General features: G+C 54.1%; 9 non-coding genes across 9 annotated transcripts; all 9 read right to left on the reverse strand.

The window, feature by feature from the left end:
• Window positions 1-478: 478 nt before the first annotated feature.
• LOC130847077 (small nucleolar RNA SNORD115) lies at window positions 479-559 on the reverse strand. Its single transcript, XR_009051871.1, has one exon. It is a non-coding gene; the product is annotated as a small nucleolar RNA SNORD115 (small nucleolar RNA).
• A 2,506-nt stretch (window positions 560-3,065) lies between these two features.
• Window positions 3,066-3,146, reverse strand: LOC130847096 (small nucleolar RNA SNORD115). Its single transcript, XR_009051890.1, has one exon. It is a non-coding gene; the product is annotated as a small nucleolar RNA SNORD115 (small nucleolar RNA).
• A 2,506-nt stretch (window positions 3,147-5,652) lies between these two features.
• Window positions 5,653-5,733, reverse strand: LOC130847097 (small nucleolar RNA SNORD115). Its single transcript, XR_009051891.1, has one exon. It is a non-coding gene; the product is annotated as a small nucleolar RNA SNORD115 (small nucleolar RNA).
• A 2,510-nt stretch (window positions 5,734-8,243) lies between these two features.
• Window positions 8,244-8,324, reverse strand: LOC130847015 (small nucleolar RNA SNORD115). Its single transcript, XR_009051810.1, has one exon. It is a non-coding gene; the product is annotated as a small nucleolar RNA SNORD115 (small nucleolar RNA).
• Window positions 8,325-10,836: 2,512 nt separating this feature from the next.
• LOC130847016 (small nucleolar RNA SNORD115) lies at window positions 10,837-10,917 on the reverse strand. Its single transcript, XR_009051811.1, has one exon. It is a non-coding gene; the product is annotated as a small nucleolar RNA SNORD115 (small nucleolar RNA).
• A 2,506-nt stretch (window positions 10,918-13,423) lies between these two features.
• LOC130847017 (small nucleolar RNA SNORD115) lies at window positions 13,424-13,504 on the reverse strand. Its single transcript, XR_009051812.1, has one exon. It is a non-coding gene; the product is annotated as a small nucleolar RNA SNORD115 (small nucleolar RNA).
• A 2,506-nt stretch (window positions 13,505-16,010) lies between these two features.
• LOC130847018 (small nucleolar RNA SNORD115) lies at window positions 16,011-16,091 on the reverse strand. Its single transcript, XR_009051813.1, has one exon. It is a non-coding gene; the product is annotated as a small nucleolar RNA SNORD115 (small nucleolar RNA).
• Window positions 16,092-18,597: 2,506 nt separating this feature from the next.
• Window positions 18,598-18,678, reverse strand: LOC130847019 (small nucleolar RNA SNORD115). The gene has a single exon (XR_009051814.1). It is a non-coding gene; the product is annotated as a small nucleolar RNA SNORD115 (small nucleolar RNA).
• A 2,505-nt stretch (window positions 18,679-21,183) lies between these two features.
• Window positions 21,184-21,264, reverse strand: LOC130847058 (small nucleolar RNA SNORD115). The gene has a single exon (XR_009051853.1). It is a non-coding gene; the product is annotated as a small nucleolar RNA SNORD115 (small nucleolar RNA).
• Between the last annotated feature and the right edge of the window lie 869 nt (window positions 21,265-22,133).

Genomic DNA, 22,133 nt, shown 5'->3' on the forward strand with positions numbered 1-22,133 from the left:
ACCAGATGTGAGCCCATAAATTTGGGGCAGCAGAAGACATTCCTCCTTGGTAGGCAGGAGGTTGCCAAAAGACTACCCTGTACTGGCTGCTGTGAGGGCGGCCAGCCCATAGTTCAAAATTCTCTGGGGCCTATCGGTAGCAACCAAAAGAGCCACTCACTGCGGAACATTCTGGCTGTGGTGAGCCCATGCCAAGGCTTGGCCTGAAACACAAAATTCAAAGCAGAAAGGCTTAAGGAAAGACTCCACCCATGGCTTCAGAACATGTGGGCCCTGGCACTATGGAGCAGGATAGAAAACCACAGGTGGCAACACATCTTGGATATGTGGAATCCTCCTACACTGGGAGGAGTCTCAAAGGATTTCCTTGAGCGAGAGGCTGCTCCAACACCCACACCCACACCCACACACACACCCACACCCAGGGCTCTGCAATGGACCAAAAATGCAGGCCATCCTGCCCCTGGATCCCTCTGTTAGGCGTCAGCGTAATCCTACTGAGCATGATTTTTTGGTCATCAGCTCTCTTCAGGACCATATGAGTTCTCATCCTCGACCCAACTGAGGCCCTCCTCACTCACCTGCGCCCTGCCACATGTGAAGGCTTACCTCAGATGCTTCCTGGAAAGAAGGATGCCTGAAGGGATGTGCCATTCTGTCGAATCCACGTGCTGGGCCAAGGCTCATGGTGATTGCCCTAGGGAACATAGGCCAAACACAGATCTTCATTTCTCTGGGGACGATGGCTGCCAAGAGGTGAGAAGGACAGCTGTGAGAACTCCAACTCCATGCTAGATGCATTGGGGGACGTGTGTGCCACACGCTCATGCATCGAATGATGCTACAAGAAATACCTGCAGCAATACATCCAGGAACATAGGGCCCAAATGTACCTCCATGCAGAGACAGGAACACATAGCTGAAACGCATACAAACAGCTCCCTACATAGCTTCCTTCCTGCCTCCCTTCCTCCAGAATGCTCTAGCTCCCTCCCTTTCGACCCTCGTCCTTGGCTCACTCTCTCCATCCGTCCATACATACAAAGATGAAGGCATGAGTGGACAGGTGGATCAATGCCATCTTATGTACCTTAATACTGTGTCAGGGGCAGATGAAATAACCAGTACGTATATGTCTCCCCAGGGAAGGACTAGCCTCATGGATCCTCTAGTCAACACAAGGCCTGGCACCAGGTCTGCTTGGTGGGGAAAACACTAGGGGTGTTTCTGGGGGGAATGGAGACATTCCTCTGGGCCCGACCCTGGTGTGGGCAAGCGTGTGCTGGCCGATGTCACACTCGGCTTGTCCATGTGCACAACACCCAGACAATGAGGCCTTTATGTCCCACACAGTGGACATTCACAGGAGCTGGAGGGAGCTCTCTTGGTAGGCAGTGGCTCCCGTAGAGGAAGGCCAGCCCAAGAGATGCCACAGGCCTGTATCTGTATGCAGAACCCATGAAAGGGCCTGTCTGAGTAAGCTGGGCTATCTGAGGGCCCATGATCCCTCACAGAGACCTGGGAAACCCCATTCCAGCAAGGGACCAGCCCTTCAGCTCTCACAAGAGCCAAGAGCATCTAGCTGCCAAGTCCCTGATGAAGGGTCCTTGTTGCCTCTCACCACCTCCAGGCCTGGCCCCACATCCTCCCAACCAACACTTCTTGGAAGTCACTCAAGCACACCCCACAACTGACCATAAGCTCAGTACATCCTCGTGCTCTGCCTCGACATGCACAGAGATCTGCGTGGTTGCTCCCCAGGGCAACACGTAATGAAATGGTGCCTCCATGGTCAGTCTTACTACACTTCAGGTCAATCGAGTTGAATTTCAAGACCCGCATTCCGATCTGGTGGATGGGGAGCCATGTCAAGCATTCCTCCTTGGGGAGCACAGAGATTCCCAAACAGGGCCAATTTCTTCTGTGGCAGCATTCCCTACTGTGGCCCGTGCAAGGCCACCAAACAACAGCCATGCAGCTACACCCTCCTCAGCCCACATCCCGGGACCACCCCTCCCCTTCAGGTCAACAGGGCCTCACGATGGACATGATAACGGGATGCCCAAGGGCTCTGCAAAGCCCTCATGGGGGAATGGACACCCAGAAGCCTTTTCTCCTCTGGAGGGGGCTCTCTGACAAACCAGTGGCTTCCGGAGAGGACGACCAACCCAGGAGAAGCTATGGTCCTGTGTATGCATGCAGACCCCATCAGAGGCCCCATTCGGATCAAGTGGCTCCAACAAAGCACCATGATCCCTCACAGAGTCCTGGCACAACCCCATTGAAGACCACGGCATGGCTTCCAGCCCTTGAAATAACCAGCAGCATCCTGCTTCCAAGCACCTGAGGATAGGCTCCTGCCTGCCTCTCACCATCTCTAGGCAGGAGGCATGAGCCTTCCCTACTGGCAGGATTTGGGAAGCCATAAAGCACACACCACAAGGGACCATTAACTCAGTTGGTGATCATACTCTGACGCTAGGTGCACAGAGGTCTCTAGAGATGTTCCGCCTGGGGCCAAGGAAGAAAACACTGCCTCGATGTGCTCTCCGACTAGAATACAGCTCTAATGAAGGCATGTGAGTGCACCAGATGTGAGCCCATAAATTTGGGGCAGCAGCATACATTCCTCCTTGGTAGGCAGGAGGTTGCCAAAAGACTACCCTGTACTGGCTGCTGTGAGGGCGGCCAGCCCATAGTTCAAAATTCTCTGGGGCCTATCGGTAGCAACCAAAAGAGCCACTCACTGCGGAACATTCTGGCTGTGGTGAGCCCATGCCAAGGCTTGGCCTGAAACACAAAATTCAAAGCAGAAAGGCTTAAGGAAAGACTCCACCCATGGCTTCAGAACATGTGGGCCCTGGCACTATGGAGCAGGATAGAAAACCACAGGTGGCAACACATCTTGGATATGTGGAATCCTCCTACACTGGGAGGAGTCTCAAGGGATTTCCTTGAGCGAGAGGCTGCTCCAAAACCCACACCCACACCCACACACACACCCACACCCAGGGCTCTGCAATGGACCAAAAATGCAGGCCATCCTGCCCCTGGATCCCTCTTTTAAGCGTCAGCATAATCCTATTGAGCATGATTTTTTGGTCATCAGCTCTCTTCAGGACCATATGAGTTCTCATCCTCGACCCAACTGAGGCCCTCCTCACTCACCTGCGCCCTGCCACATGTGAAGGCTTACCTCAGATGCTTCCTGGAAAGAAGGATGCCTGAAGGGATGTGCCATTCTGTCGAATCCACGTGCTGGGCCAAGGCTCATGGTGATTGCCCTAGGGAACATAGGCCAAACACAGATCTTCATTTCTCTGGGGACGATGGCTGCCAAGAGGTGAGAAGGACAGCTGTGAGAACTCCAACTCCATGCTAGATGCATTGGGGGACGTGTGTGCCACACGCTCATGCATCGAATGATGCTACAAGAAATACCTGCAGCAATACATCCAGGAACATAGGGCCCAAATGTACCTCCACGCAGAGACAGGAACACATAGCTGAAACGCATACAAACAGCTCCCTACATAGCTTCCTTCCTGCCTCCCTTCCTCCAGAATGCTCTAGCTCCCTCCCTTTCGACCCTCTTCCTTGGCTCACTCTCTCCATCCGTCCATACATACAAAGATGAAGGCATGAGTGGACAGGTGGATCAATGCCATCTTATGTACCTTAATACTGTGTCAGGGGCAGATGAAATAACCAGTACGTATATGTCTCCCCAGGGAAGGACTAGCCTCATGGATGCTCTAGTCAACACAAGGCCTGGCACCAGGTCTGCTTGGTGGGGAAAACACTGGGGGCGTTTCTGGGGGGAATGGAGACATTCCTCTGGGCCCGACCCTGGTGTGGGCAAGCGTGTGCTGGCCGATGTCACACTCGGCTTGTCCATGTGCACAACACCCAGACAATGAGGCCTTTATGTCCCACACAGTGGACATTCACAGGAGCTGGAGGGAGCTCTCTTGGTAGGCAGTGGCTCCCGTAGAGGAAGGCCAGCCCAAGAGATGCCACAGGCCTGTATCTGTATGCAGAACCCATGAAAGGGCCTGTCTGAGTAAGCTGGGCTATCTGAGGGCCCATGATCCCTCACAGAGACCTGGGAAACCCCATTCCAGCAAGGGACCAGCCCTTCAGCTCTCACAAGAGCCAAGAGCATCTAGCTGCCAAGTCCCTGATGAAGGGTCCTTGTTGCCTCTCACCACCTCCAGGCCTGGCCTCACATCCTCCCAACCAACACTTCTTGGAAGTCACTCAAGCACACCCCACAACTGACCATAAGCTCAGTACATCCTCGTGCTCTGCCTCGACATGCACAGAGATCTGCGTGGTTGCTCCCCAGGGCAACACGTAATGAAATGGTGCCTCCATGGTCAGTCTTACTACACTTCAGGTCAATCGAGTTGAATTTCAAGACCCGCATTCCGATCTGGTGGATGGGGAGCCATGTCAAGCATTCCTCCTTGGGGAGCACAGAGATTCCCAAACAGGGCCAATTTCTTCTGTGGCAGCATTCCCTACTGTGGCCCGTGCAAGGCCACCAAACAACAGCCATGCAGCTACACCCTCCTCAGCCCACATCCCGGGACCACCCCTCCCCTTCAGGTCAACAGGGCCTCATGATGGACATGATAATGGGATGCCCAAGGGCTCTGCAAAGCCTTCATGGGGGAATGGACACCCAGAAGCCTTTTCTCCTCTGGAGGGGGCTCTCTGACAAACCAGTGGCTTCCAGAGAGGTCGACCAACCCAGGAGAAGCTATGGTCCTGTGTATGCATGCAGACCCCATCAGAGGCCCCATTCGGATCAAGTGGCTCCAACAAAGCACCATGATCCCTCACAGAGTCCTGGCACAACCCCATTGAAGACCACGGCATGGCTTCCAGCCCTTGAAATAACCAGCAGCCTCCTGCCTCCAAGCACCTGAGGATGGGCTCCTGCCTGCCTCTCACCATCTCTAGGCAGGGGGCATGAGCCTTCCCTACTGACAGGTTTTGGGAAGCCATAAAGCACACACCACAAGGGACCATTCCCTCAGTTGGGGATCATACTCTGACGCTAGGTGCACAGAGGTCTCTAGAGATGTTCCGCCTGGGGCCAAGGAAGAAAACACTGCCTCGATGTGCTCTCCGACTAGAATACAGCTCTAATGAAGGCATGTGAGTGCACCAGATGTGAGCCCATAAATTTGGGGCAGCAGCATACATTCCTCCTTGGTAGGCAGGAGGTTGCCAAAAGACTACCCTGTACTGGCTGCTGTGAGGGCGGCCAGCCCATAGTTCAAAATTCTCTGGGGCCTATCGGTAGCAACCAAAAGAGCCACTCACTGCGGAACATTCTGGCTGTGGTGAGCCCATGCCAAGGCTTGGCCTGAAACACAAAATTCAAAGCAGAAAGGCTTAAGGAAAGACTCCACCCATGGCTTCAGAACATGTGGGCCCTGGCACTATGGAGCAGGATAGAAAACCACAGGTGGCAACACATCTTGGATATGTGGAATCCTCCTACACTGGGAGGAGTCTCAAGGGATTTCCTTGAGCGAGAGGCTGCTCCAACACCCACACCCACACCCACACACACACCCACACCCAGGGCTCTGCAATGGACCAAAAATGCAGGCCATCCTGCCCCTGGATCCCTCTTTTAAGCGTCAGCATAATCCTATTGAGCATGATTTTTTGGTCATCAGCTCTCTTCAGGACCATATGAGTTCTCATCCTCGACCCAACTGAGGCCCTCCTCACTCACCTGCGCCCTGCCACATGTGAAGGCTTACCTCAGATGCTTCCTGGAAAGAAGGATGCCTGAAGGGATGTGCCATTCTGTCGAATCCACGTGCTGGGCCAAGGCTCATGGTGATTGCCCTAGGGAACATAGGCCAAACACAGATCTTCATTTCTCTGGGGACGATGGCTGCCAAGAGGTGAGAAGGACAGCTGTGAGAACTCCAACTCCATGCTAGATGCATTGGGGGACGTGTGTGCCACACGCTCATGCATCGAATGATGCTACAAGAAATACCTGCAGCAATACATCCAGGAACATAGGGCCCAAATGTACCTCCACGCAGAGACAGGAACACATAGCTGAAACGCATACAAACAGCTCCCTACATAGCTTCCTTCCTGCCTCCCTTCCTCCAGAATGCTCTAGCTCCCTCCCTTTCGACCCTCTTCCTTGGCTCACTCTCTCCATCCGTCCATACATACAAAGATGAAGGCATGAGTGGACAGGTGGTCAATGCCATCTTATGTACCTTAATACTGTGTCAGGGGCAGATGAAAGAACCAGTACCTATATGTCTCCCCAGGGAAGGACTAGCCTCATGGATCCTCCCGGCAGCACAAGGCCCGGCACCAGGTCTGCTTGGCTTGGAAAACACTGGGGGTGTGTCTGGGTGAAAGGAGACATTCCTCTGGGCCCCAACCGTGGTGTGGGCAAGCGTGTGCTGGCCGATGTCACACTTGGCTTGTCCATATGCCCAACACCCAGACAATGAGGCCTTTATGTCCCACACAGTGGACATTCACAGGAGCTGGAGGGAGCTCTCTTGGTAGGCAGTGACTCCCGTAGATGAAGGCCAGCCCAAGAGAAGCCACAGGCCTGTATCTGTATGCAGAACCCATGAAAGGGCCTGTCTGAGAAAACTGGCCTATCTGAGGGCCCATGATCCCTCACAGAGACCTGGGAAACCCCATTCCAGCAAGGGACCAGCCCTTCAGCTCTCACAAGAGCCAAGAGCATCTAGCTGCCAAGTCCCTGATGAAGGGTCCTTGTTGCCTCTCACCACCTCCAGGCCTGGCCCCACATCCTCCCAACCAACACTTCTTGGAAGTCACTCAAGCACACCCCACAGCTGACCATAAGCTCAGTCCATCCTCGTGCTCTGCCTCGACATGCACAGAGATCTGCGTGGTTGCTCCCCAGGGCAACACGTAATGAAATGGTGCCTCCATGGTCAGTCTTTCTACACTTCAGGTCAATCGAGTTGAATTTCACGGCCCGCATTCCGATCTGGTAGATGGGGAGCCACGTCAAGCATTCCTCCTTGGGGACCACAGAGATTCCCAAACAGGGCCAATTTCTTCTGTGGCAGCATTCCCTACTGTGGCCCGTGGAAGGCCACCAAACAACGGCCATGCAGCTACACCCTCCTCAGCCCACATCCCGGGACCACCCCTCCCCTTCAGGTCAACAGGGCCTCACGATGGACATGATAACGGGATGCCCAAGGGCTCTGCAAAGCCTTCATGGGGGAATGGACACCCAGAAGCCTTTTCTCCTCTGGAGGGGGCTCTCTGACAAACCAGTGGCTTCCGGAGAGGACGACCAACCCAGGAGAAGCTATGGTCCTGTGTATGCATGCAGACCCCATCAGAGGCCCCATTCGGATCAAGTGGCTCCAACAAAGCACCATGATCCCTCACAGAGTCCTGGCACAACCCCATTGAAGACCACGGCATGGCTTCCAGCCCTTGAAATAACCAGCAGCATCCTGCTTCCAAGCACCTGAGGATAGGCTCCTGCCTGCCTCTCACCATCTCTAGGCAGGGGGCATGAGCCTTCCCTACTGGCAGGTTTTGGAAGCCATAAAGCACACACCACAAGGGACCATTCCCTCAGTTTGTGATCATACTCTGGCGCTAGGTGCGCAGAGGTCTCTAGAGATGTTCCGCTTGGGGCCAAGGAAGAAAACACTGCCTCGATGTGCTCTCTGACTAGAATACAGCTCTAATGAAGGCATGTGAGTGCACCAGATGTGAGCCCATAAATTTGGGGCAGCAGCAGACATTCCTCCTTGGTAGGCAGGAGGTTGCCAAAAGACTACCCTGTACTGGCTGCTGTGAGGGCGGCCAGCCCATAGTTCAAAATTCTCTGGGGCCTATCGGTAGCAACCAAAAGAGCCACTCACTGCGGAACACTCTGGCTGTGGTGAGTCCATTCCAATGCTTGGCCTGAAAAACAAAATTCAAAGCAGAAAGGCTTAAGGAAAGACTCCACCCATGGCCTCAGAACATGTGAGCCCTGGCACTAGGGAGCAGGATAGAAAACCAAAGGTGGCAATACATCTTGGATATGTGGAAGCCTCCTACGCTCGGAGGAGTATCAAAGGATTTCCTAGAGGGAGAGGCTGCTCCAACACCCACACCCACACCCACAAACGTACCCACACCCACACCCAGGGCACTGCAATGGACCAACAATGCAGGCCATCCTGCCCCTGGATCCCTCTGTTAGGCCTCAGCGTAATCCTATTGAGCATGATTTTTTGGTCATCAGCTCTCTTCAGGACCATATGAGTTCTCATCCTCGACCCAACTGAGGCCCTCCTCACTCACCTGCGCCCTGCCACATGTGAAGGCTTACCTCAGATGCTTCCTGGAAAGAAGGATGCCTGAAGGGATGTGCCATTCTGTCGAATCCACGTGCTGGGCCAAGGCTCATGGTGATTGCCCTAGGGACCATAGGCCAAACACAGATCTTCATTTCTCTGGGGACGATGGCTGCCAAGAGGTGAGAAGGACAGCTGTGAGAACTCCAACTCCATGCTAGATGCATTGGGGGACGTGTGTGCCACATGCTCATGCATCGAATGATGCTACAAGAAATACCTGCAGCAATACATCCAGGAACATAGGGCCCAAATGTACCTCCACGCAGAGACAGGAACACATAGCTGAAACGCATACAAACAGCTCCCTACATAGCTTCCTTCCTGCCTCCCTTCCTCCAGAATGCTCTAGCTCCCTCCCTTTCGACCCTCGTCCTTGGCTCACTCTCTCCATCCATCCATACATACAAAGATGAAGGCATGAGTGGACAGGTGGATCAATGCCATCTTATGTACCTTAATACTGTGTCAGGGGCAGATGAAAGAACCAGTACGTATATGTCTCCCCAGGGAAGGACTAGCCTCATGGATCCTCTAGTCAGCACAAGGCCTGGCACCAGGTCTGCTTGGTGGGGAAAACACTGGGGGCGTTTCTGGGGGGAATGGAGACATTCCTCTGGGCCCGACCCTGGTGTGGGCAAGCGTGTGCTGGCTGATGTCACACTCGGCTTGTCCATGTGCACAACACCCAGACAATGAGGCCTTTATGTCCCACACAGTGGACATTCACAGGAGCTGGAGGGAGCTCTCTTGGTAGGCAGTGGCTCCCGTATAGGAAGGCCAGCACAAGAGATGCCACAGGCCTCTATCTGTATGCAGAACCCATGAAAGGGCCTGTCTGAATAAACTGGCCTATCTGAAGGCCCATGATCCCTCACAGAGACCTGGGAAACCCCATTCCAGCAAGGGACCAGCCCTTCAGCTCTCACAAGAGCCAAGAGCATCTAGCTGCCAAGTCCCTGATGAAGGGTCCTTGTTGCCTCTCACCACCTCCAGGCCTGGCCCCACATCCTCCCAACCAACACTTCTTGGAAGTCACTCAAGCACACCCCACAGCTGACCATAAGCTCAGTCCATCCTCGTGCTCTGCCTCGACATGCACAGAGATCTGCGTGGTTGCTCCCCAGGGCAACACGTAATGAAATGGTGCCTCCATGGTCAGTCTTTCTACACTTCAGGTCAATCGAGTTGAATTTCACGGCCCGCATTCCGATCTGGTGGATGGGGAGCCACGTCAAGCATTCCTCCTTGGGGACCACAGAGATTCCCAAACAGGGCCAATTTCTTCTGTGGCAGCATTCCCTACTGTGGCCCGTGGAAGGCCACCAAACAACGGCCATGCAGCTACACCCTCCTCAGCCCACATCCCGGGACCACCCCTCCCCTTCAGGTCAACAGGGCCTCACGATGGACATGATAACGGGATGCCCAAGGGCTCTGCAAAGCCTTCATGGGGGAATGGACACCCAGAAGCCTTTTCTCCTCTGGAGGGGGCTCTCTGACAAACCAGTGGCTTCCGGAGAGGACGACCAACCCAGGAGAAGCTATGGTCCTGTGTATGCATGCAGACCCCATCAGAGGCCCCATTCGGATCAAGTGGCTCCAACAAAGCACCATGATCCCTCACAGAGTCCTGGCACAACCCCATTGAAGACCACGGCATGGCTTCCAGCCCTTGAAATAACCAGCAGCATCCTGCTTCCAAGCACCTGAGGATAGGCTCCTGCCTGCCTCTCACCATCTCTAGGCAGGGGGCATGAGCCTTCCCTACTGGCAGGTTTTGGGAAGCCATAAAGCACACACCACAAGGGACCATTCCCTCAGTTTGTGATCATACTCTGGCGCTAGGTGCGCAGAGGTCTCTAGAGATGTTCCGCTTGGGGCCAAGGAAGAAAACACTGCCTCGATGTGCTCTCTGACTAGAATACAGCTCTAATGAAGGCATGTGAGTGCACCAGATGTGAGCCCATAAATTTGGGGCAGCAGCAGACATTCCTCCTTGGTAGGCAGGAGGTTGCCAAAAGACTACCCTGTACTGGCTGCTGTGAGGGCGGCCAGCCCATAGTTCAAAATTCTCTGGGGCCTATCGGTAGCAACCAAAAGAGCCACTCACTGCGGAACACTCTGGCTGTGGTGAGTCCATTCCAATGCTTGGCCTGAAAAACAAAATTCAAAGCAGAAAGGCTTAAGGAAAGACTCCACCCATGGCCTCAGAACATGTGAGCCCTGGCACTAGGGAGCAGGATAGAAAACCAAAGGTGGCAATACATCTTGGATATGTGGAAGCCTCCTACGCTCGGAGGAGTATCAAAGGATTTCCTAGAGGGAGAGGCTGCTCCAACACCCACACCCACACCCACAAACGTACCCACACCCACACCCAGGGCTCTGCAATGGACCAAAAATGCAGGCCATCCTGCCCCTGGATCCCTCTGTTAGGCCTCAGCGTAATCCTATTGAGCATGATTTTTTGGTCATCAGCTCTCTTCAGGACCATATGAGTTCTCATCCTCGACCCAACTGAGGCCCTCCTCACTCACCTGCGCCCTGCCACATGTGAAGGCTTACCTCAGATGCTTCCTGGAAAGAAGGATGCCTGAAGGGATGTGCCATTCTGTCGAATCCACGTGCTGGGCCAAGGCTCATGGTGATTGCCCTAGGGAACATAGGCCAAACACAGATCTTCATTTCTCTGGGGACGATGGCTGCCAAGAGGTGAGAAGGACAGCTGTGAGAACTCCAACTCCATGCTAGATGCATTGGGGGACGTGTGTGCCACATGCTCATGCATCGAATGATGCTACAAGAAATACCTGCAGCAATACATCCAGGAACATAGGGCCCAAATGTACCTCCACGCAGAGACAGGAACACATAGCTGAAACGCATACAAACAGCTCCCTACATAGCTTCCTTCCTGCCTCCCTTCCTCCAGAATGCTCTAGCTCCCTCCCTTTCGACCCTCGTCCTTGGCTCACTCTCTCCATCCATCCATACATACAAAGATGAAGGCATGAGTGGACAGGTGGATCAATGCCATCTTATGTACCTTAATACTGTGTCAGGGGCAGATGAAAGAACCAGTACGTATATGTCTCCCCAGGGAAGGACTAGCCTCATGGATCCTCTAGTCAGCACAAGGCCTGGCACCAGGTCTGCTTGGTGGGGAAAACACTGGGGGCGTTTCTGGGGGGAATGGAGACATTCCTCTGGGCCCGACCCTGGTGTGGGCAAGCGTGTGCTGGCTGATGTCACACTCGGCTTGTCCATGTGCACAACACCCAGACAATGAGGCCTTTATGTCCCACACAGTGGACATTCACAGGAGCTGGAGGGAGCTCTCTTGGTAGGCAGTGGCTCCCGTATAGGAAGGCCAGCACAAGAGATGCCACAGGCCTCTATCTGTATGCAGAACCCATGAAAGGGCCTGTCTGAATAAACTGGCCTATCTGAAGGCCCATGATCCCTCACAGAGACCTGGGAAACCCCATTCCAGCAAGGGACCAGCCCTTCAGCTCTCACAAGAGCCAAGAGCATCTAGCTGCCAAGTCCCTGATCAAGGGTCCTTGTTGCCTCTCACCACCTCCAGGCCTGGCCCCACATCCTCCCAACCAACACTTCTTGGAAGTCACTCAAGCACACCCCACAACTGACCATAAGCTCAGTCCATCCTCGTGCTCTGCCTCGACATGCACAGAGATCTGCGTGGTTGCTCCCCAGGGCAACACGTAATGAAATGGTGCCTCCATGCTCAGTCTTACTACACTTCAGGTCAATCGAGTTGAATTTCAAGACCCGCATTCCGATCTGGTGGATGGGGAGCCATGTCAAGCATTCCTCCTTGGGGACCACAGAGATTCCCAAACAGGGCCAATTTCTTCTGTGGCAGCATTCCCTACTGTGGCCCGTGCAAGGCCACCAAACAACAGCCATGCAGCTACACCCTCCTCAGCCCGCATCCCGGGACCACCCCTCCCCTTCAGGTCAACAGGGCCTCACGATGGACATGATAACGGGATGCCCAAGGGCTCTGCAAAGCCTTCATGGGGGAATGGACACCCAGAAGCCTTTTCTCCTCTGGAGGGGGCTCTCTGACAAACCAGTGGCTTCCGGAGAGGACAACCAACCCAGGAGAAGCTATGGTCCTGTGTATGCATGCAGACCCCATCAGAGGCCCCATTCGGATCAAGTGGCTCCAACAAAGCACCATGATCCCTCACAGAGTCCTGGCACAACCCCATTGAAGACCACGGCATGGCTTCCAGCCCTTGAAATAACCAGCAGCATCCTGCTTCCAAGCACCTGAGGATAGGCTCCTGCCTGCCTCTCACCATCTCTAGGCAGGGGGCATGAGCCTTCCCTACTGACAGGTTTTGGGAAGCCATAAAGCACACACCACAAGGGACCATTCCCTCAGTTGGTGATCATACTCTGACGCTAGGTGCACAGAGGTCTCTAGAGATGTTCCGCCTGGGGCCAAGGAAGAAAACACTGCCTCGATGTGCTCTCTGACTAGAATACAGCTGTAATGAAGGCATGTGAGTGCACCAGATGTGAGCCCATAAATTTGGGGCAGCAGCAGACATTCCTCCTTGGTAGGCAGGAGGTTGCCAAAAGACTACCCTGTACTGGCTGCTGTGAGGGCGGCCAGCCCATAGTTCAAAATTCTCTGGGGCCTATCGGTAGCAACCAAAAGAGCCACTCACTGCGGAACATTCTGGCTGTGGTGAGCCCATGCCAAGGCTTGGCCTGAAACACAAAATTCAAAGCAGAAAGGCTTAAGGAAAGACTCCACCCATGGCTTCAGAACATGTGGGCCCTGGCACTATGGAGCAGGATAGAAAACCACAGGTGGCAACACATCTTGGATATGTGGAATCCTCCTACACTGGGAGGAGTCTCAAGGGATTTCCTCGAGCGAGAGGCTGCTCCAACACCCACACCCAAACCCACACACACACCCACACCCAGGGCTCTGCAATGGACCAAAAATGCAGGCCATCCTGCCCCTGGATCCCTCTGTTAGGCCTCAGCGTAATCCTATTGAGCATGATTTTTTGGTCATCAGCTCTCTTCAGGACCATATGAGTTCTCATCCTCGACCCAACTGAGGCCCTCCTCACTCACCTGCGCCCTGCCACATGTGAAGGCTTACCTCAGATGCTTCCTGGAAAGAAGGATGCCTGAAGGGATGTGCCATTCTGTCGAATCCACGTGCTGGGCCAAGGCTCATGGTGATTGCCCTAGGGAACATAGGCCAAACACAGATCTTCATTTCTCTGGGGACGATGGCTGCCAAGAGGTGAGAAGGACAGCTGTGAGAACTCCAACTCCATGCTAGATGCATTGGGGGACGTGTGTGCCACATGCTCATGCATCGAATGATGCTACAAGAAATACCTGCAGCAATACATCCAGGAACATAGGGCCCAAATGTACCTCCACGCAGAGACAGGAACACATAGCTGAAACGCATACAAACAGCTCCCTACATAGCTTCCTTCCTGCCTCCCTTCCTCCAGAATGCTCTAGCTCCCTCCCTTTCGACCCTCGTCCTTGGCTCACTCTCTCCATCCATCCATACATACAAAGATGAAGGCATGAGTGGACAGGTGGATCAATGCCATCTTATGTACCTTAATACTGGGTCAGGGGCAGATGAAAGAACCAGTACGTATATGTCTCCCCAGGGAAGGACTAGCCTCATGGATCCTCTAGTCAGCACAAGGCCTGGCACCAGGTCTGCTTGGTGGGGAAAACACTGGGGGCGTTTCTGGGGGGAATGGAGACATTCCTCTGGGCCCGACCCTGGTGTGGGCAAGCGTGTGCTGGCCGATGTCACACTCGGCTTGTCCATGTGCACAACACCCAGACAATGAGGCCTTTATGTCCCACACAGTGGACATTCACAGGAGCTGGAGGGAGCTCTCTTGGTAGGCAGTGGCTCCCGTAGAGGAAGGCCAGCACAAGAGATGCCACAGGCCTCTATCTGTATGCAGAACCCATGAAAGGGCCTGTCTGAATAAACTGGCCTATCTGAAGGCCCATGATCCCTCACAGAGACCTGGGAAACCCCATTCCAGCAAGGGACCAGCCCTTCAGCTCTCACAAGAGCCAAGAGCATCTAGCTGCCAAGTCCCTGATGAAGGGTCCTTGTTGCCTCTCACCACCTCCAGGCCTGGCCCCACATCCTCCCAACCAACACTTCTTGGAAGTCACTCAAGCACACCCCACAACTGACCATAAGCTCAGTCCATCCTCGTGCTCTGCCTCGACATGCACAGAGATCTGCGTGGTTGCTCCCCAGGGCAACACGTAATGAAATGGTGCCTCCATGCTCAGTCTTACTACACTTCAGGTCAATCGAGTTGAATTTCAAGACCCGCATTCCGATCTGGTGGATGGGGAGCCATGTCAAGCATTCCTCATTGGGGACCACAGAGATTCCCAAACAGGGCCAATTTCTTCTGTGGCAGCATTCCCTACTGTGGCCCGTGCAAGGCCACCAAACAACAGCCATGCAGCTACACCCTCCTCAGCCCGCATCCCGGGACCACCCCTCCCCTTCAGGTCAACAGGGCCTCACGATGGACATGATAACGGGATGCCCAAGGGCTCTGCAAAGCCTTCATGGGGGAATGGACACCCAGAAGCCTTTTCTCCTCTGGAGGGGGCTCTCTGACAAACCAGTGGCTTCCGGAGAGGACGACCAACCCAGGAGAAGCTATGGTCCTGTGTATGCATGCAGACCCCATCAGAGGCCCCATTCGGATCAAGTGGCTCCAACAAAGCACCATGATCCCTCACAGAGTCCTGGCACAACCCCATTGAAGACCACGGCATGGCTTCCAGCCCTTGAAATAACCAGCAGCATCCTGCTTCCAAGCACCTGAGGATAGGCTCCTGCCTGCCTCTCACCATCTCTAGGCAGGGGGCATGAGCCTTCCCTACTGGCAGGTTTTGGGAAGCCATAAAGCACACACCACAAGGGACCATTCCCTCAGTTGGTGATCATACTCTGACGCTAGGTGCACAGAGGTCTCTAGAGATGTTCCGCCTGGGGCCAAGGAAGAAACCACTGCCTCGATGTGCTCTCTGACTAGAATACAGCTGTAATGAAGGCAAGTGAGTCCACCAGATGTGAGCCCATAAATTTGGGGCAGCAGCAGACATTCCTCCTTGGTAGGCAGGAGGTTGCCAAAAGACTACCCTGTACTGGCTGCTGTGAGGGCGGCCAGCCCATAGTTCAAAATTCTCTGGGGCCTATCGGTAGCAACCAAAAGAGGCACTCACTGCGGAACATTCTGGCTGTGGTGAGCCCATGCCAAGGCTTGGCCTGAAACACAAAATTCAAAGCAGAAAGGCTTAAGGAAAGACTCCACCCATGGCTTCAGAACATGTGGGCCCTGGCACTATGGAGCAGGATAGAAAACCACAGGTGGCAACACATCTTGGATATGTGGAATCCTCCTACACTGGGAGGAGTCTCAAGGGATTTCCTCGAGCGAGAGGCTGCTCCAACACCCACACCCAAACCCACACACACACCCACACCCAGGGCTCTGCAATGGACCAAAAATGCAGGCCATCCTGCCCCTGGATCCCTCTGTTAGGCCTCAGCGTAATCCTATTGAGCATGATTTTTTGGTCATCAGCTCTCTTCAGGACCATATGAGTTCTCATCCTCGACCCAACTGAGGCCCTCCTCACTCACCTGCGCCCTGCCACATGTGAAGGCTTACCTCAGATGCTTCCTGGAAAGAAGGATGCCTGAAGGGATGTGCCATTCTGTCGAATCCACGTGCTGGGCCAAGGCTCATGGTGATTGCCCTAGGGAACATAGGCCAAACACAGATCTTCATTTCTCTGGGGACGATGGCTGCCAAGAGGTGAGAAGGACAGCTGTGAGAACTCCAACTCCATGCTAGATGCATTGGGGGACGTGTGTGCCACACGCTCATGCATCGAATGATGCTACAAGAAATACCTGCAGCAATACATCCAGGAACATAGGGCCCAAATGTACCTCCACGCAGAGACAGGAACACATAGCTGAAACGCATACAAACAGCTCCCTACATAGCTTCCTTCCTGCCTCCCTTCCTCCAGAATGCTCTAGCTCCCTCCCTTTCGACCCTCGTCCTTGGCTCACTCTCTCCATCCATCCATACATACAAAGATGAAGGCATGAGTGGACAGGTGGATCAATGCCATCTTATGTACCTTAATACTGTGTCAGGGGCAGATGAAAGAACCAGTACGTATATGTCTCCCCAGGGAAGGACTAGCCTCATGGATCCTCCAGGCAGCACAAGGCCTGGCACCAGGTCTGCTTGGTGGGGAAAACACTGGGGGTGTTTCTGGGGGGAATGGAGACATTCCTCTGGGCCCGACCCTGGTGTGGGCAAGCGTGTGCTGGCCGATGTCACACTCGGCTTGTCCATGTGCACAACACCCAGACAATGAGGCCTTTATGTCCCACACAGTGGACATTCACAGGAGCTGGAGGGAGCTCTCTTGGTAGGCAGTGGCTCCCGTAGAGGAAGGCCAGCCCAAGAGATGCCACAGGCCTGTATCTGTATGCAGAACCCATGAAAGGGCCTGTCTGAGTAAACTGGCCTATCTGAAGGCCCATGATCCCTCACAGAGACCTGGGAAACCCCATTCCAGCAAGGGACCAGCCCTTCAGCTCTCACAAGAGCCAAGAGCATCTAGCTGCCAAGTCCCTGATGAAGGGTCCGTGTTGCCTCTCACCACCTCCAGGCCTGGCCCCACATCCTCCCAAACAACACTTCTTGGAAGTCACTCAAGCACACCCCACAACTGACCATAAGCTCAGTACATCCTCGTGCTCTGCCTCGACATGCACAGAGATCTGCGTGGTTGCTCCCCAGGGCACCACGTAATGAAATGGTGCCTCCATGGTCAGTCTTACTACACTTCAGGTCAATCGAGTTGAATTTCAAGACCCGCATTCCGATCTGGTGGATGGGGAGCCATGTCAAGCATTCCTCCTTGGGGAGCACAGAGATTCCCAAACAGGGCCAATTTCTTCTGTGGCAGCATTCCCTACTGTGGCCCGTGCAAGGCCAGCAAACAACAGCCATGCAGCTACACCCTCCTCAGCCCACATCCCGGGACCACCCCTCCCCTTCAGGTCAACAGGGCCTCACGATGGACATGATAACGGGATGCCCAAGGGCTCTGCAAAGCCTTCATGGGGGAATGGACACCCAGAAGCCTTTTCTCCTCTGGAGGGGGCTCTCTGACAAACCAGTGGCTTCCGGAGAGGACGACCAACCCAGGAGAAGCTATGGTCCTGTGTATGCATGCAGACCCCATCAGAGGCCCCATTCGGATCAAGTGGCTCCAACAAAGCACCATGATCCCTCACAGAGTCCTGGCACAACCCCATTGAAGACCACGGCATGGCTTCCAGCCCTTGAAATAACCAGCAGCATCCTGCTTCCAAGCACCTGAGGATAGGCTCCTGCCTGCCTCTCACCATCTCTAGGCAGGGGGCATGAGCCTTCCCTACTGGCAGGATTTGGGAAGCCATAAAGCACACACCACAAGGGACCATTCCCTCAGTTGGTGATCATACTCTGGCGCTAGGTGCACAGAGGTCTCTAGAGATGTTCCGCCTGGGGCCAAGGAAGAAAACACTGCCTCGATGTGCTCTCTGACTAGAATACAGCTCTAATGAAGGCATGTGAGTGCACCAGATGTGAGCCCATAAATTTGGGGCAGCAGCAGACATTCCTCCTTGGTAGGCAGGAGGTTGCCAAAAGACTACCCTGTACTGGCTGCTGTGAGGGCGGCCAGCCCATAGTTCAAAATTCTCTGGGGCCTATCGGTAGCAACCAAAAGAGCCACTCACTGCGGAACATTCTGGCTGTGGTGAGCCCATGCCAAGGCTTGGCCTGAAACACAAAATTCAAAGCAGAAAGGCTTAAGGAAAGACTCCACCCATGGCTTCAGAACATGTGGGCCCTGGCACTATGGAGCATGATAGAAAACCACAGGTGGCAACACATCTTGGATATGTGGAAGCCTCCTACACTGGGAGGAGTCTCAAGGGATTTCCTCGAGCGAGAGGCTGCTCCAACACCCACACCCAAACCCACACACACACCCACACCCAGGGCTCTGCAATGGACCAAAAATGCAGGCCATCCTGCCCCTGGATCCCTCTGTTAGGCCTCAGCGTAATCCTATTGAGCATGATTTTTTGGTCATCAGCTCTCTTCAGGACCATATGAGTTCTCATCCTCGACCCAACTGAGGCCCTCCTCACTCACCTGCGCCCTGCCACATGTGAAGGCTTACCTCAGATGCTTCCTGGAAAGAAGGATGCCTGAAGGGATGTGCCATTCTGTCGAATCCACGTGCTGGGCCAAGGCTCATGGTGATTGCCCTAGGGAACATAGGCCAAACACAGATCTTCATTTCTCTGGGGACGATGGCTGCCAAGAGGTGAGAAGGACAGCTGTGAGAACTCCAACTCCATGCTAGATGCATTGGGGGACGTGGGTGCCACACGCTCATGCATCGAATGATGCTACAAGAAATACCTGCAGCAATACATCCAGGAACATAGGGCCCAAATGTACCTCCACGCAGAGACAGGAACACATAGCTGAAACGCATACAAACAGCTCCCTACATAGCTTCCTTCCTGCCTCCCTTCCTCCAGAATGCTCTAGCTCCCTCCCTTTCGACCCTCGTCCTTGACTCACTCCCTCCATCCATCCATACATACAAAGATGAAGGCATGAGTGGACAGGTGGATCAATGCCATCTTATGTACCTTAATACTGTGTCAGGGGCAGATGAAAGAACCAGTACGTATATGTCTCCCCAGGGAAGGACTAGCCTCATGGATCCTCTAGTCAGCACAAGGCCTGGCACCAGGTCTGCTTGGTGGGGAAAACACTGGGGGCGTTTCTGGGGGGAATGGAGACATTCCTCTGGGCCCGACCCTGGTGTGGGCAAGCGTGTGCTGGCCGATGTCACACTCGGCTTGTCCATGTGCACAACACCCAGACAATGAGGCCTTTATGTCCCACACAGTGGACATTCACAGGAGCTGGAGGGAGCTCTCTTGGTAGGCAGTGGCTCCCGTAGAGGAAGGCCAGCACAAGAGATGCCACAGGCCTCTATCTGTATGCAGAACCCATGAAAGGGCCTGTCTGAAAAACTGGCCTATCTGAAGGCCCATGATCCCTCACAGAGACCTGGGAAACCCCATTCCAGCAAGGGACCAGCCCTTCAGCTCTCACAAGAGCCAAGAGCATCTAGCTGCCAAGTCCCTGATGAAGGGTCCTTGTTGCCTCTCACCACCTCCAGGCCTGGCCCCACATCCTCCCAACCAACACTTCTTGGAAGTCACTCAAGCACACCCCACAACTGACCATAAGCTCAGTCCATCCTCGTGCTCTGCCTCGACATGCACAGAGATCTGCGTGGTTGCTCCCCAGGGCAACACGTAATGAAATGGTGCCTCCATGCTCAGTCTTACTACACTTCAGGTCAATCGAGTTGAATTTCAAGACCCGCATTCCGATCTGGTGGATGGGGAGCCATGTCAAGCATTCCTCCTTGGGGACCACAGAGATTCCCAAACAGGGCCAATTTCTTCTGTGGCAGCATTCCCTACTGTGACCCGTGCAAGGCCACCAAACAACAGCCATGCAGCTACACCCTCCTCAGCCCACATCCCGGGACCACCCCTCCCCTTCAGGTCAACAGGGCCTCACGATGGACATGATAACGGGATGCCCAAGGGCTCTGCAAAGCCTTCATGGGGGAATGGACACCCAGAAGCCTTTTCTCCTCTGGAGGGGGCTCTCTGACAAACCAGTGGCTTCCGGAGAGGACGACCAACCCAGGAGAAGCTATGGTCCTGTGTATGCATGCAGACCCCATCAGAGGCCCCATTCGGATCAAGTGGCTCCAACAAAGCACCATGATCCCTCACAGAGTCCTGGCACAACCCCATTGAAGACCACGGCATGGCTTCCAGCCCTTGAAATAACCAGCAGCATCCTGCTTCCAAGCACCTGAGGATAGGCTCCTGCCTGCCTCTCACCATCTCTAGGCAGGGGGCATGAGCCTTCCCTACTGGCAGGTTTTGGGAAGCCATAAAGCACACACCACAAGGGACCATTCCCTCAGTTGGTGATCATACTCTGACGCTAGGTGCACAGAGGTCTCTAGAGATGTTCCGCCTGGGGCCAAGGAAGAAAACACTGCCTCGATGTGCTCTCTGACTAGAATACAGCTGTAATGAAGGCATGTGAGTGCACCAGATGTGAGCCCATAAATTTGGGGCAGCAGCAGACATTCCTCCTTGGTAGGCAGGAGGTTGCCAAAAGACTACCCTGTACTGGCTGCTGTGAGGGCGGCCAGCCCATAGTTCAAAATTCTCTGGGGCCTATCGGTAGCAACCAAAAGAGGCACTCACTGCGGAACATTCTGGCTGTGGTGAGCCCATGCCAAGGCTTGGCCTGAAACACAAAATTCAAAGCAGAAAGGCTTAAGGAAAGACTCCACCCATGGCTTCAGAACATGTGGGCCCTGGCACTATGGAGCAGGATAGAAAACCACAGGTGGCAACACATCTTGGATATGTGGAATCCTCCTACACTGGGAGGAGTCTCAAGGGATTTCCTCGAGCGAGAGGCTGCTCCAACACCCACACCCAAACCCACACACACACCCACACCCAGGGCTCTGCAATGGACCAAAAATGCAGGCCATCCTGCCCCTGGATCCCTCTGTTAGGCCTCAGCGTAATCCTATTGAGCATGATTTTTTGGTCATCAGCTCTCTTCAGGACCATATGAGTTCTCATCCTCAACCCAACTGAGGCCCTCCTCACTCACCTGCGCCCTGCCACATGTGAAGGCTTACCTCAGATGCTTCCTGGAAAGAAGGATGCCTGAAGGGATGTGCCATTCTGTCGAATCCACGTGCTGGGCCAAGGCTCATGGTGATTGCCCTAGGGAACATAGGCCAAACACAGATCTTCATTTCTCTGGGGACGATGGCTGCCAAGAGGTGAGAAGGACAGCTGTGAGAACTCCAACTCCATGCTAGATGCATTGGGGGACGTGTGTGCCACACGCTCATGCATCGAATGATGCTACAAGAAATACCTGCAGCAATACATCCAGGAACATAGGGCCCAAATGTACCTCCACGCAGAGACAGGAACACATAGCTGAAACGCATACAAACAGCTCCCTACATAGCTTCCTTCCTGCCTCCCTTCCTCCAGAATGCTCTAGCTCCCTCCCTTTCGACCCTCGTCCTTGGCTCACTCCCTCAATCCATCCATACATACAAAGATGAAGGCATGAGTGGACAGGTGGATCAATGCCATCTTATGTACCTTAATACTGTGTCAGGGGCAGATGAAAGAACCAGTACGTATATGTCTCCCCAGGGAAGGACTAGCCTCATGGATCCTCTAGTCAACACAAGGCCTGGCACCAGGTCTGCTTGGTGGGGAAAACACTGGGGGCGTTTCTGGGGGGAATGGAGACATTCCTCTGGGCCCGACCCTGGTGTGGGCAAGCGTGTGCTGGCCGATGTCACACTCGGCTTGTCCATGTGCACAACACCCAGACAATGAGGCCTTTATGTCCCACACAGTGGACATTCACAGGAGCTGGAGGGAGCTCTCTTGGTAGGCAGTGGCTCCCGTAGAGGAAGGCCAGCACAAGAGAT

The sequence above is a fragment of the Hippopotamus amphibius genome, chromosome 2 (assembly GCF_030028045.1).
Source record: "Hippopotamus amphibius kiboko isolate mHipAmp2 chromosome 2, mHipAmp2.hap2, whole genome shotgun sequence".
Taxonomy (NCBI): Eukaryota; Metazoa; Chordata; class Mammalia; order Artiodactyla; family Hippopotamidae; genus Hippopotamus; species Hippopotamus amphibius.